Here is a 12,708-nt window from a genome sequence, read left to right on the forward strand (position 1 = left end):
AGAAGGTCAGTACCCAGTCTTGGGTTGACTTTGTGGACATTTCACTAAAGGCACTAGAGGGCTGGATTATTGGTAACAAAGTAGATACTTATGAGGGGTTATACAATCTGATCATGAGAGAGCACATCTTGACCAATTGTACCCAAGAAAGGTTACACCAGCATCTAGTGGACTCTAAGCAGACCAACCCTAGAGAGCTAGGGGAGGCAGCTGATGAGTGGTTGAGAACCAGAGAGGTTGTCAAGTCCCAGGGGGGAGACTCCAAGAAGGGGGGGACAGGTCCCCAAAAACCTAAGGAGGGAGGTGGTAAGCCCACCACAGAGACTCCCTCTGTACCCCAGAACCCTAAGAAGGAGTAGAGTAAATCCCACTCCCACTCTGACAAGCAGAGACAGGGAGACCCAGGGTTAAAAAAGCTCTTGGACAGTAGGGCTTGCTTTGACTGTCAGCAGACAGGTCACTTCAGAGGAGATGCAGCCTGTCCAAAGAAGGTGGTTAGCACTGGGCTGTCCAGAGTAGCCATAGAGGAGGATTCCTCAGATGATGAAGTCCTCCTAGCATTGAGCTGGGAGACAGGACCAGATGGTAAGCTGGTGATCCCTAAGGGTGGGAGTAGGCACTTCCACCACATTCAAGTGAATGGGATCCCTACCACTGGCCTGAGAGACACCTGTGCCAGTCACACTATAGTGAGTGACCGGTTAGTGACCCAAGACATGTATGTCCCAGGAAAGACAAAGAAAGTCAGGATAGCCACAGGGGAGGTCACCTCCAAACCTGTAGCCATAGTGCCCCTAGAGAGGGAGGGTATCCTTGACTGGATTAGGGTGGTAGTCAGTGCAGACCTTCCCCTAGATTGTATCCTGGGCAATGACCTCCCAGAGGTGAGTCTGGTCACAGATGGGGTGGTCGCCCAGGGCGCCCCCCCCACCCAAAGTCCTGGGTAGTCAGTCCCTACAGTTAGGAGACAGGGGTCCCCAAGAAAAGGAAAGAAGAAAAGGAAGGGTAGGCCACTCTTAAAGAGAGTTCCAGGGAGCCAAAGGCCTTCTGCCCCAGTAGGGGGGGAGCCCAGAGTTGGCACTGGTGAGGCCTCCCCTGACCCCAAGGAAGTCCTGAGTAGTCAGGCAGCTGTCCAGATGCAGGGTGTTGCCCCTGCACTGACAGAAGGGAGAGTGGAAGGAGGGTGTCTGCCACAGGAAGTGGTAGCCCCCCACTCTAGACAGCAAGAGGGGTGCCAGGACCTCACAATTGCCCCTAAAGCAGCTCAGCCACCTGTCAGTGGAGAGCTTAGGGTGTGGTTCTGGGTACTGACAGCTGTCAGTAGCCTCTGCTGGGTGCTAGCCTTCCTGGCAGCACTGTACTTGGCCTGGGAGGCAGACCCCAGGGCCAATAGCAAAGTAGGCCCCCTGACCCTATTGGTCATGGTGGGGTTGCTCAAGTGTTGGGTGACCTCTTTGGGTAAGCTAGGTGTTGCCCTAGCAAAGTTAGGAGTAGGGGAGGTGGGCACCTCACTACCCAAGTTGGCAGAGAGAGAGGAGGAAGACCCCCCTAGAGGGAAGTTTCAGTTTGAGTTGGGTCCTTTTACTGTTGGGATGGCTTCACTACCCAGAGGGAGTGACCCTGACATGAGGATATAAGGCAGAGTAGGCCCTGCAAAGGGACAGCCAGTTTTCTTCACTGTCTTCCTCGCCTAACAAGCCAGGAAGACTCTCCCAGGGTTGGGCTGAGTCTCCTGGGCGTGTGGGCTGGGGGGGGGTTGTGTGAGAAAACAGGGCTGATTGCAGAGGCCCCATAACTTTTTGCCCCCATTTTCCACTTTATGCTGGTGTTTTCCTGACTCTGATGGTGCCCTGGGTACTGCTAACCAGTCCCAGGGCCTGTGCTCTGTGTAAAATGGATATGCAAATTAGGCTAATTATAATTGGCTAAGTTAACCTACCTATAAGTCCCTAGTATATGGTAGGGCATGTAGGTTTAGGGACCACAGCATAGGTGGTGCACACCTAGGTGCATTGCTGAGGTGCCCAGTGTCATTTTAAAAGCAAGCCTGCCTTGCTGGCTGCTTTTAAATTAAAGTTATATGCAAATTTGACTTTGGAATTAAAGGTACTTCCAAAGTCTTAAACTACCTTATTTTTACATATAAGTCACCCCTAAGGTGTGCCCTATGTGCCCCTAGGGCTGGGTGCCATGTAACTATAAGCAGGGACTTTATAAAAATAGATTTATAAGCCCTGGTGAGGTAAAAACAGCCAAATTCGTTTTTCCCTCATTGAAGTAAATGGCCTTCATAGGCTAGAATGGGCAGACTTTATTTTAAATTTTAAAGTCTCCTTAAATGTTACATACCAAGAATTTGGTATCAAATTGATTGTTGTAATAAATCCCACAACTTCCAGTTGTTGGATTTAATATAACTTGTCCAGGTAAAAAGTTTAGACTTTACCTAAAAAGTTGCCAATTTCAGCTCTGCATTGTTTTTGCTGCTGTGCTCTGATTGGCCAGCCTGCAGCAGCTTCTGCCAGGCTACCTTGATGAGGTGTGAAATGGCCTGACTTCACACAAAGGAATGTGCTTGGGGGAGAGAATCTCCCCTCAGCAGATGGTGAGGCAGGAAGGGGGAGGGCTGCCAAACTGGTCTTCAAAGGCAGAGAAGGACATTTGCAGCACCCAGCAACACCCCCACATCCTGCAACCCCAGACAGCTAGGTGCCCCCTTGATTAGATTAGGAGAGGGCAGGAGAGGGGTGTGTTTATGATTTTTAGCCACACCAGTGGGTGGGCTCAGCCAGATGTAACCTCCAAAAATCAGATTCATCCATGTTGGATTTTTAGAGACTGTTGCCTTCTGGGATGGATTTTTGCCACACTTCCCAGGAAGTGGTCATCACAGGGGGACGACCCTGTCCCTGATTGGAGAACCAGCGCCCCCCTGCTTTTCACCCAGGAGCAAGGATAAAACTGGCAGACCTGCACCCACACCTCAGATCCCCTCCAGAATTCAACAAGAAAGGAACTAAAGAAGAAGAAGGACTGCCCTGCTGGACCCCTGGCCTGCACCTAGACCCTGCACTCAGAAGGACTGCACCAGCTGCACACTTGGGCTTCACCACAAGAAGGACTTTGCCTGGCTTCAACTGGTTCAAGGAGGGACTCCCTGTTTGCTACAGGTGAAAAATTGCTAAACCAGAGTCCCCTGCACCAACTCCTGAAGAAAGCGACCAGCTGACCACTGTCCAGTGGCCAAAAAGGAGTTTGCGCCAGGTGCATTCTGGGAGTTGAAGTCCGCACCCCCCAAGGACCATCACAGAACTTCTGGACCCTTGGGGTGAGCTGTGGACCCCAAAAGAACCTTAAAAGAACATCTGGGTGAAGCCCCAGAAGTTTGGAAAAGATTGGAGAATTTTTGAAAAAAAGCTCCATAAAGTGACCGACCCGACGCGGAAATTCTAGCCGGCTTGCCTCAACCGCGACCCGGCCAGACTTCGTGGTTCGTCCCGGTAAAGAAAAACATCCAAAAAAGAGACTAAGTCCGAACGTAAAAAGTTGACCGGGACCTCCCAGCCATCGTATCCGAGAAGGGCTCCATGGACGTCGGATCAAGATCCAGCTTTACCCTGGTCGAAGGATTTTCATCTCGAAAAAACGACTAAGTCCGAAGGTAAAAGTCTCCACCGAGGAAACCCACATCGCGTATCCGGACAAGGGCTCCAGGAGGTCGGATTCAACTGGCAGGTTCGTCCCGGTGAAGAAAAACTTCAAAATAAAGACTAAGTCAGAAGGTAACTTTTTAACCAAGGCCTCCCGCGACCTGTAGCCAAGCAGGGCTCCATCGCGGTCGGCCTGAAAGTTTGACTTTGCCCCGGTCGAGGTGCAACCAGATGACCCGATTGGCGCTTTTTGTTTCTAAGCGCTAGAAAAGTAATAATTCTTTAAAAATTCATATCTCCGGTTCCCCTGAACCGATTTTAATCGTTTTTGTGTCATTTTAAAGATAAAAATATAAACTATTTTTATAAATTGGTTTTGGATTTTTAAACTGTTTCCTGTGTTTTATTTAATTACTGTTTTGTGATATTTGAATGCTTTACACTTTGTCTCCTAAATTAAGCCTTGACGCTCGTTGCCAAGCTACCAAGGGTTGAGCTGGGATTAATTTACTGAGACCTAACTGTACCTAGGTGGAGGTTAGTGGCTTGTTGCTAGGTGTAGGTACCTACCTGCCCTACCAATAACCCATTTTCCAACAGCTACCATGTGTTTCTCTATTGGTATTATTGAGGAGGGATTCCATTTGTGAACTAGGTGATATGAATCCAGATTATGACATAGGCCAATTTTAGTTTGAATGTTTATAAGAAATTGTCAGATGTATTTCCTCCTTCCACATTGTTAAGGTCTGCAACTGAAAATGTGACTATTGTACAGATTATTGGTGTCATGTATGGTTTGCTATGTTTCTGACATAATGTCAGCCTATTGCTACAATGAAATAATAATGGTATATGAGAACACACTTGCATGTATGTTGTGGTGAGAAATGGTTTTGATCCTGAGCTAAATATTGTTTACATCCAACATAACCATGCTTACACAAGTAGATATTTTTGCCATTGTAAATTTTGTATGGGTGTATACAGATACATTGCTAGATGTGAGATATAATACAGCAGGCAAAAAGTTTCAGATTAGTGGATTTATTTCAGTGAACAAGGAGAAAAGAAACATTGTGAAAACCAAACAAGAAAACTGAAAAAATCAGTTATGGTGAATGAAACCATAGATGTAGATGTCAAATTGTTTGAAGTCCATTGTCCAAAACACTACTGCCATCAGAAAGGTAGATGTGTCCAAAAATAGTCCACAGAGTGAATGTGTTACAAACACTGGGGGAAATTAGGTTTGAGGTTTCTTGCTGGTGGTGGTGGAGGTCTTGCCATCTGCACCTCTTGGTAATTTTTGGGGGTCTACAGCTGCAGGGACAGGGGTGTCTGCAGGTTGTGCCTTCCTCTAGTAGGGCCTCCCTTCCTGTGGCTGCAGTAGATGTTGAAGGTCCTGATGTAGTTGGACCACAGGAAGAGGCAGATGGTGCTGGAAAACCCCTGCACAGGTGTGTGTGAATGTCATGCAGCACTCCAATTAGGGAGCCCATGTTTGAGTTATGGGCCTGCATCTCATGGTTTATATCCCTCTACAACTGCTTCATGTCCCAGGTTTGGTGAGTACCTGGCCCATCACACCATGGGACTCATGATAGGCTCCCAAGACTTAGTCGATGGTGGCCTTGGTGTGAGTAGCCCCAGTGGCCTCACTCTGCCGGCCCACAGTTACCCTCCCACGACCCCTCCTATCATGAGCCTGTGATCTTGTCCCAGGGTCCCCTCTCCTACTGGTTCCTGGCTCCTCTATAACTGGGATGGTGATTGTCACATCTGGATTCAGGACTGCAGTGCACACAATGGTTGTTACTGTGTTACGTACACAGGTTGTGAGGACTGATGTTGGATGGGGTGGGAGGTGTTGCTGTGGGTCCAGTAATACTCACTGTTGACGTCTGCCCAGACTGACCAGATGGACCAACACCGTCATCCTTATCTAGATCTCCAGGAATGTTGTCATCCCTGATGGCTTGGTCCTGGGGTGAAGTGGGAGTCTCTCCTGTGGCCAAGCTCTGGGCAGGTGCTCTGCTAGATAGACCTGTTGTGAAATATAGAATATTGTTATTGGGTGAAGTGTGATATCTACATCCAAATCTTTTGTGATATAACAAGTAGAAACTTATAAAAAGACAAAATAGGTATAGATTACTACTGTGACATATTTCAGTGGTATTTATCTTGTTAACAAAACATTTATAGACATTAAATGCATGTACTTGAATTAAGCAACTCATTAGATGCCCTGAGATGTTGAATTTTGGATTAAGGGATGAGTATGACATCTCCCAAAGATTCAAGCCAACACACTGGAGAGGTAACTTGTGTATTTGACCATTACAAAGCGTTCGTACAACTTAATTATATATTAAGCCTTAGTCATCATGCAGTGCAGAATAAATGGGTCACCTGCAACTTCTAATCTGCTGACTTAACTTCATGCTTGCAAATATTTGACCCACACACTTGGTATGGTGTCACTCATTCTATAAATTGTTTCAGTTGAGGAGACTAGGACAACATAAAACAAAGTAGGCAGAAACGTCTCTGAATAAAGCATTGCACGTAGAGTACTCACTCGATGAGAAATGAACATCAGTTGTAATATGTCAGACAAGTGAGAAAGGGCAAAATCAGAATGTTGTCATGTTTTCAGTTACAGGAACATGGCCTCATGGTAGTTGTAGTCATTTCAATCTCGAAATACACTTACAGACACGATTACAACATGTGGCATGTAATGGAGATTGATAGCTGTGATTTTATATGTAACAATACACATTGACACAGACAATTCAACATCTCTGATACTTTGAGGATTGCATGTTATGAAACTAGGTACACAACACAATAACAAAAGCTGAGTTGAGAGCAAACAGAGCATTGAAGTACTGTGACAGTTAGCGAAGTGTAACTTTCCAGACTTCAGTCCCCCAGGTATTCCCGTCAAGTCTTCAAGATGTAGGATCTGCAAGACCTTCTCCTCCCAGGGAAACATGTTGACTGGGTGTTTTGCTTTCCTTCTCTTATCTTATGACCGAGCTGACAAAACTTCTCTGGAATGCACTTCTTAGTTTAAAGAAGACATTTATTATTATTATTACTTCACCACGAGGTTCCTGAAAGACGAGATTAGTAGGTTGGAAGCACACATTTAAAAGTATTCACAGCACTGAAAGCAAAATATATCAAAGTACTTCTCAGTTGCAATGTACACAGCAAATACATGTGATTATATTATAGCATAACTTCAAAGCAAACATAAAATTCAAAATTGCATCACCGTAGGGCCTATCTCTGCTCGTCATCCATCTCATGCCTGCCAGTTGATGACTCCTGTTCAACTGCGAGGAGGAGATCTTTCACCCAAATGGGAGACCAGGCAGCTGACGTCCGCTTCTGACTGAAGTCCTGGAAGATCTCCCCTTGCTGCTGCCCAGGGCCACCGTTAAAAGCAAAAATGCTGGCTCAGTGTGGGAACCGAACAAGTTTGGAGAGTGGTCAAGTCTCCAAACTTCACTCGTTCCCAATCTGAATTGGGGGTTAAACACAAAATCTATGCTCTCTTATCAGCTAGGGTTTGGTGTGAATTCAATACGAAAAATACAGCTTGGTCAACCATGTGGAAAAACACAGCTTGGAAAAACACAGCTCATCTGCAATGTCTCAACTGCAATGTCTAACTCCATGTTAAAGCCAATAGGCAGCTAACCTAAATACCAAATGTAATGTCTAATGCCATGTTAAAGCCAATAGGCAGCTAAACTGAATACAGAATGTAATGTCTAATGCTGCGTTAAAGCCAATAGGCAGCTAAACTGAATACAGAATGTAATGTGCTCCTGGTGAACATTGAACAACTAATACGCGCAGCGGTGAAACACAAAGCCATTGGTTAAACACAATTAATGGCATAACACTGGGGTACTGGGAGGACCACCAGCTGTACTATTGTCCTCCAGGTGGTACTTGGAGGCCAGGGAGCGCACCTTTCCCCTCCGGTCATTCCACCTCTTCATAATTTCTCCTGTGTGCACAGGTTGTACCTACATCATTCACTCTGACTATTCTGGACCACATGGCCCTTTTTTGACTGATACTAGTTTGTTTTGTTGTGGACTTGGGCTCCGAGCAATTGTGGCTCTACTCTTATGATTTCATTCACCATGACTGACAACTCTGTCTCTGAAAAATGTCGAACTTTTTTGTCCTGACATATACCCAAATTAAAGTCAGTGACATACAACCAAAAATACACCTAGGGTTGAAAAGAAAATGTTCTGTGAAAGTGTGTGCAGGTTGGTAAAAGGGATGGGGGAAAAAGGCCTGCCTTCTCTCACCAAAATGTTATCTTAAAATTGCTGTACCGTAGTGGAGTGGCAAAGGATCAATGTCTGGAATGGGGTGTGTTTTCTAATGTGATATGCAGGTGTATTTACTAGTGGTGGGTGGAGTGTACGGAGTCAAGCTATGCAGAACTCTGCAAAGTAGATAAAAAACTTCACAGCTCTACACAGAGTTGTGTGGATAGGTGGAGCTCCCCATCGCACCTGCTTGCATTGCTTTTTATGTCAAAACCAACGCGAAGTACGTTCTTGCGCTCAAAAACGCACGTGAGCAGAAAAACATGGTTCGCAAGGCACGGTCATCTTGTTTTTCATTCTGTTTATTGTGCTGGGCCTGCTTTCCCATCCCTCATTAATCTTTTAAATCCTCCACACTTTTGATTATTCTATCCCTCATTTTTTATTTATTGTATTAGTGTGTCTTTTTGTGCCCGACTATCTTTACGTTTTTTAATTTTGTTAGTGCTTTTTGTGACTTTTTGTATTTTTTAATTTTTCCCTTATTTCTTCCTTCCTTCTCCTCCTGTTTCTTTTCTTCTTCATCCCACCACCCACACCAATGCAGAGCAGGGTGGCACTGGTGAACAGAGGATCAGCAGCTCCAGGCCCTTCCAGACAGCCAGCAGTAGCCACCTACCTTGTGGGTGGAGGTGCCAGTAAGGGGAGCAGCCTTGGCCCATCTTTTTTGAGGAGCAGGTGGCAGCATTGGTTTTTTACATGCAGAGCCACCTCCTTTCCATGCTGGCAGGAGGCGGCAGGCCTGGTAGCGGTTACTTCCTGTGGGAGCATCAGCTGTATCGGGCTAGAGTGCTCCAGTGCATCAGGTGCAAAACCCATATCCATCACACCATGCAGCAGCTGACGCACCATCGGGCAGATATCAGCAACAGTGAACAGGAACTGCTTGACTTGCTAGGCGTAGAGATTCCTGGGCTCAGTGAGTATGAACTATATTATTGTGTTTGTGTTCTGCAATGCTAACCTTTTTTCGATTAGCGTGCTGCTGACACTCAGAGGTAAGTTACATTTAGTTTACATTAAGAATATTATTATGTGATCCAGTTTGAGCTAGGCAGGTGCTCAGAGTTACCTAATCATACTCATTGGCGCTAACTTTGGCTGATTATTTAGGAAGCCATTGCAATGCATACTTCTCTGTTCTCCGATCACCATAGTAAATTGTGATATAAGTTATTTAGCATTATCTGTGAATTTTGTTATCTAGCTTGTACAGCCCCAAGCAATTCTACAGTGATGTGTAGTACTTGTATGCATGTATGCATTGCAAAAAAGGGAGATTGAGTTGGTCTATCAAGGGGGTTGAGAAAAAGATTTTAATCAAAGATCATTCATTGCAATGCATTAGCTCCAAATGTAGTCTCTGTTAAGGACATTTGGAATAGGAATTTTAGAAGTATAGCCAAGTTAACAATAGTCATTCATACTAGTACCATAGGGGATCTAATTTAGATAAGTACAATGTTACTGAGGTTGCCTGTTATTATAATTTTGTGGAGATTAACTGTACCATTAAACTATTTTTTTATCTTCTTTATTTCTTACATGGGCACCCAAGGGCAAGAAGAGGGGTACCAGAGAGGTGGGTCCAGCAGGAGCTGGTGAGACGCCAACCACGAGAGCCAATGCTGCAGGCTCTGCTCATCCCAGTAAGTCTTATTATTTAATATTTTTAGTATATCCCTAAGTTTTACCTCTGCCACTATTATACTACTTTTAATTTTGCCTTGTTTACTTTTTAATACTGTCTGATTTTTTCCAATTCCCCTATCCAATTTTTGTTTAATTCCTATTATCCTTGCATTATCCTTTTTTACTGTCTTTCAATGACCATTTTTATTCCACTCCTTCATTGCGCTTCAATGATTCTGTGTCATCACCATCATAGGCTATAGATCTGCCCCTCCATTACGCCAAGTTTTTGGGTGTCTTGATTACCTGGCTTTTTTAACATTGTGAACCAACAAAATGCAGAGAGTGATTTTTGAAAGAAGATACTGCAGTGCTAAACGAACTGTAACAATGTAATGCAGTTGCTTTTTTATTAAAAAAATTAAGGGGAGATGCACCTCACATCTAAAAACGGATTAATATTTTTTCTAGCCACACCAACGACCAGTGGAGCCGGATCAAGTTCCGCTGCAGGACCAGATGGATCAGAAGAAGAAGGGGTGGCAGGGATGGGCGGTTGTAAGTAACACTGATTGATTATTGACAATTACTATTACTCAATAGCTAGAAGGGCGGTGTTGTGATTGTGATGTTTCAAAGTATGGGATATTTTGATTTTTGTTCTATCCCTTGACTCACTGTATCTGTTAAACGAGACAGATATGTAGCTCACCCATTATCATCATTTATCAAATCCCTGCCCGCCTATAGCATTTGTCACTCATGACCAAATACGTGCAGTATGGTTCAAATTGTGCCTGCAGTGTTGGCTTTGCAATGTGCGTCTGCTTCAGTTAATGCAGCATTTACAAACTTTTCTGTGCATTGCAAACTAAGCAAACAAGGTCTGTAGTTTTCGCTTCACCCACTTAGTCACCTCTTAGTACTTCACTGCTTTATTCTTTCCTAACTTCTTCCATCCCACCCCACCAAATACATCTGAAGAATCAATTCTTGGCATGTGCCACATTTTAATGGCTATATGAAGTGTTTCTAAAATATATTTCATGGCTTTGCATAGCAAATGTATTATACGCCAGTTCTGGTTTTTCCCTTTATATTTTTGTCTGCAAAGTGACTGAGTAAGCCAAAGCTTAGGCACATGGTGAATCGATGATCATTGATACCTGTCTATTCTTTGGCAAAAGCTCTAACTACCTGCCTAATCCTTCTGCCTTACTCTGTAGTAGATTAATTCAAGTTTCCTTTCCTTACTGCCCAGCAAATTAATTTGTTGGAAAGAATTTGTGGTGGGCAAGGCCAGTGAGTAAAGTGGGACTAGTAAGTACTCAATTTGATTTTAAGTTTGGCATAAGGGATACTATGTGACAAACATGCCAAATAAAATACATATAGCCCATTCCTTTCCATGTAGTGTAGTGCATCAATTTCCCCACCGTCTAAGACAGATATGATAAATAATATATCTGCATTTTATACAGGATGTCTGACATATCTTATGTATTCATCTGCCTTTCTGTAATCAGTGTAGAAACAAAGTTTCAACAACTTGTACTCCATAGTGCACAATGTCTTACTCATAAATGAGAGCTAATTAGTTTTTATTTCCCATTAAAAATGACTTTCAAAGAATAAAAAAGAAATCACAGGTTATTTTTTTATTCTGGTAATATTGTGCTTCAATTATGTTCTACCAGACAGTCACTGCTTCTTATTTGAGGCATGTGTGGGTAAACAAATAAAATTGGCTCTGTGATTCTTTTAACCCCTTCTGTGCCTTGGACGAGATGATCTCGTCCAAGGCTACAGTTCCCCTGTGCCTTGGATGAGATCATCTCGTCCATGGCACAGGGGAACTTGGGGGCGCGCTAGCGCGCCCCCCGTGCACCCCCCTTCCCCCCCCAAGTCGGGATGGAAGGGGAAGACCTTCCCCTTCCACCCCCGACCCCCCCCACCCCACCCTGTGACGTCAGCGCGCGAGTGCCACAGGGGCCTCCCTAGTCGCGCTGGAAGCAAAGCATTTCTTTTTCAATCACTTGGGAGGCCCGGAGGGGCTTCAAAGGGAAGGAAAAGTATTTCCTTCCCTTTGAAGTCCCTCCGAGGGTTTCAAAAGTCAGATTGCTTGCAATCCGGCTTTTGAAACCCCACTAGACACCAGGGATTTTTTTTTTTTTTATTGAAACAGACAAAAGGGAGCGACCCCTTGGGCAAGGGTCGCTCCCAGGGGGGGCATTTTTTTGAGAAGGCCTTTTCTGCCCCCCCTGGGGGCAGATCGGCCTTATTAGGCCGATCTGCCCCCAGGGGGGGCAGAAACCTCTAGGCACCAGGGACCATTTTTTTTTTTTTTTTTTTTTTAATGTTTCATTTCTTTTTTTTTTGGTGGGGAGCGACCCCTTAGGCAAGGGTCGCTCCCCTTGGGGGAAAATTATATTTTGGCCATTTCTGCCCCCCCTTGGGGGCAGATTGGCCTATTTTGATGAGGCCAATCTGCCCCCAAGGGGGGTAGAAACCACTAGACACCAGGGAATTTTTTCTTTGCATGAATTTCACGCAAAGGGAGCGACCCCTTAGGCAAGGGTTGCTCCCTGGGGGGCAGGGCAATTTATTTTAGGCCATTTCTGCCCCCCCTATTATTAGGCCGATCTGCCCCCAGGGGGGGCAGAAACCTCTAGGCGCCAGGGCAATTTTTTTTTTTGTGTTTTTTTTTTGTTGTTTCTTTTTTTTAGAGATGGGGAGCGACCCATCAGGCAAGGGTCGCTCCCCTGGGGGGCAAATTGTATTTAGACCATTTCTGCCCCCCTGGGGGCAGATTGGCCGATTTTAGGTCAATCTACCGCCAAGGGAGCAGAAACCACTAGGCACCGGGGATTTGTTTTGTGGCGCCAATGTCACGCAGGGGGAGCGACCCCGTAGGCAAGGGTCGCTCCCGGGGGGGGTGGTGGCTGGGGGGGGGCAAATTTATTTTAGGCCATTTCTGCCCCCCCTGGGGGCAGATCGGCCTATTATTAGGCCGAACTGCACCCAGGGGGGGCAGAACCCTCTAGGCACCAGGGCAA

The sequence above is a fragment of the Pleurodeles waltl genome, chromosome 12 (assembly GCF_031143425.1).
Source record: "Pleurodeles waltl isolate 20211129_DDA chromosome 12, aPleWal1.hap1.20221129, whole genome shotgun sequence".
NCBI lineage: Eukaryota > Metazoa > Chordata > Amphibia > Caudata > Salamandridae > Pleurodeles > Pleurodeles waltl.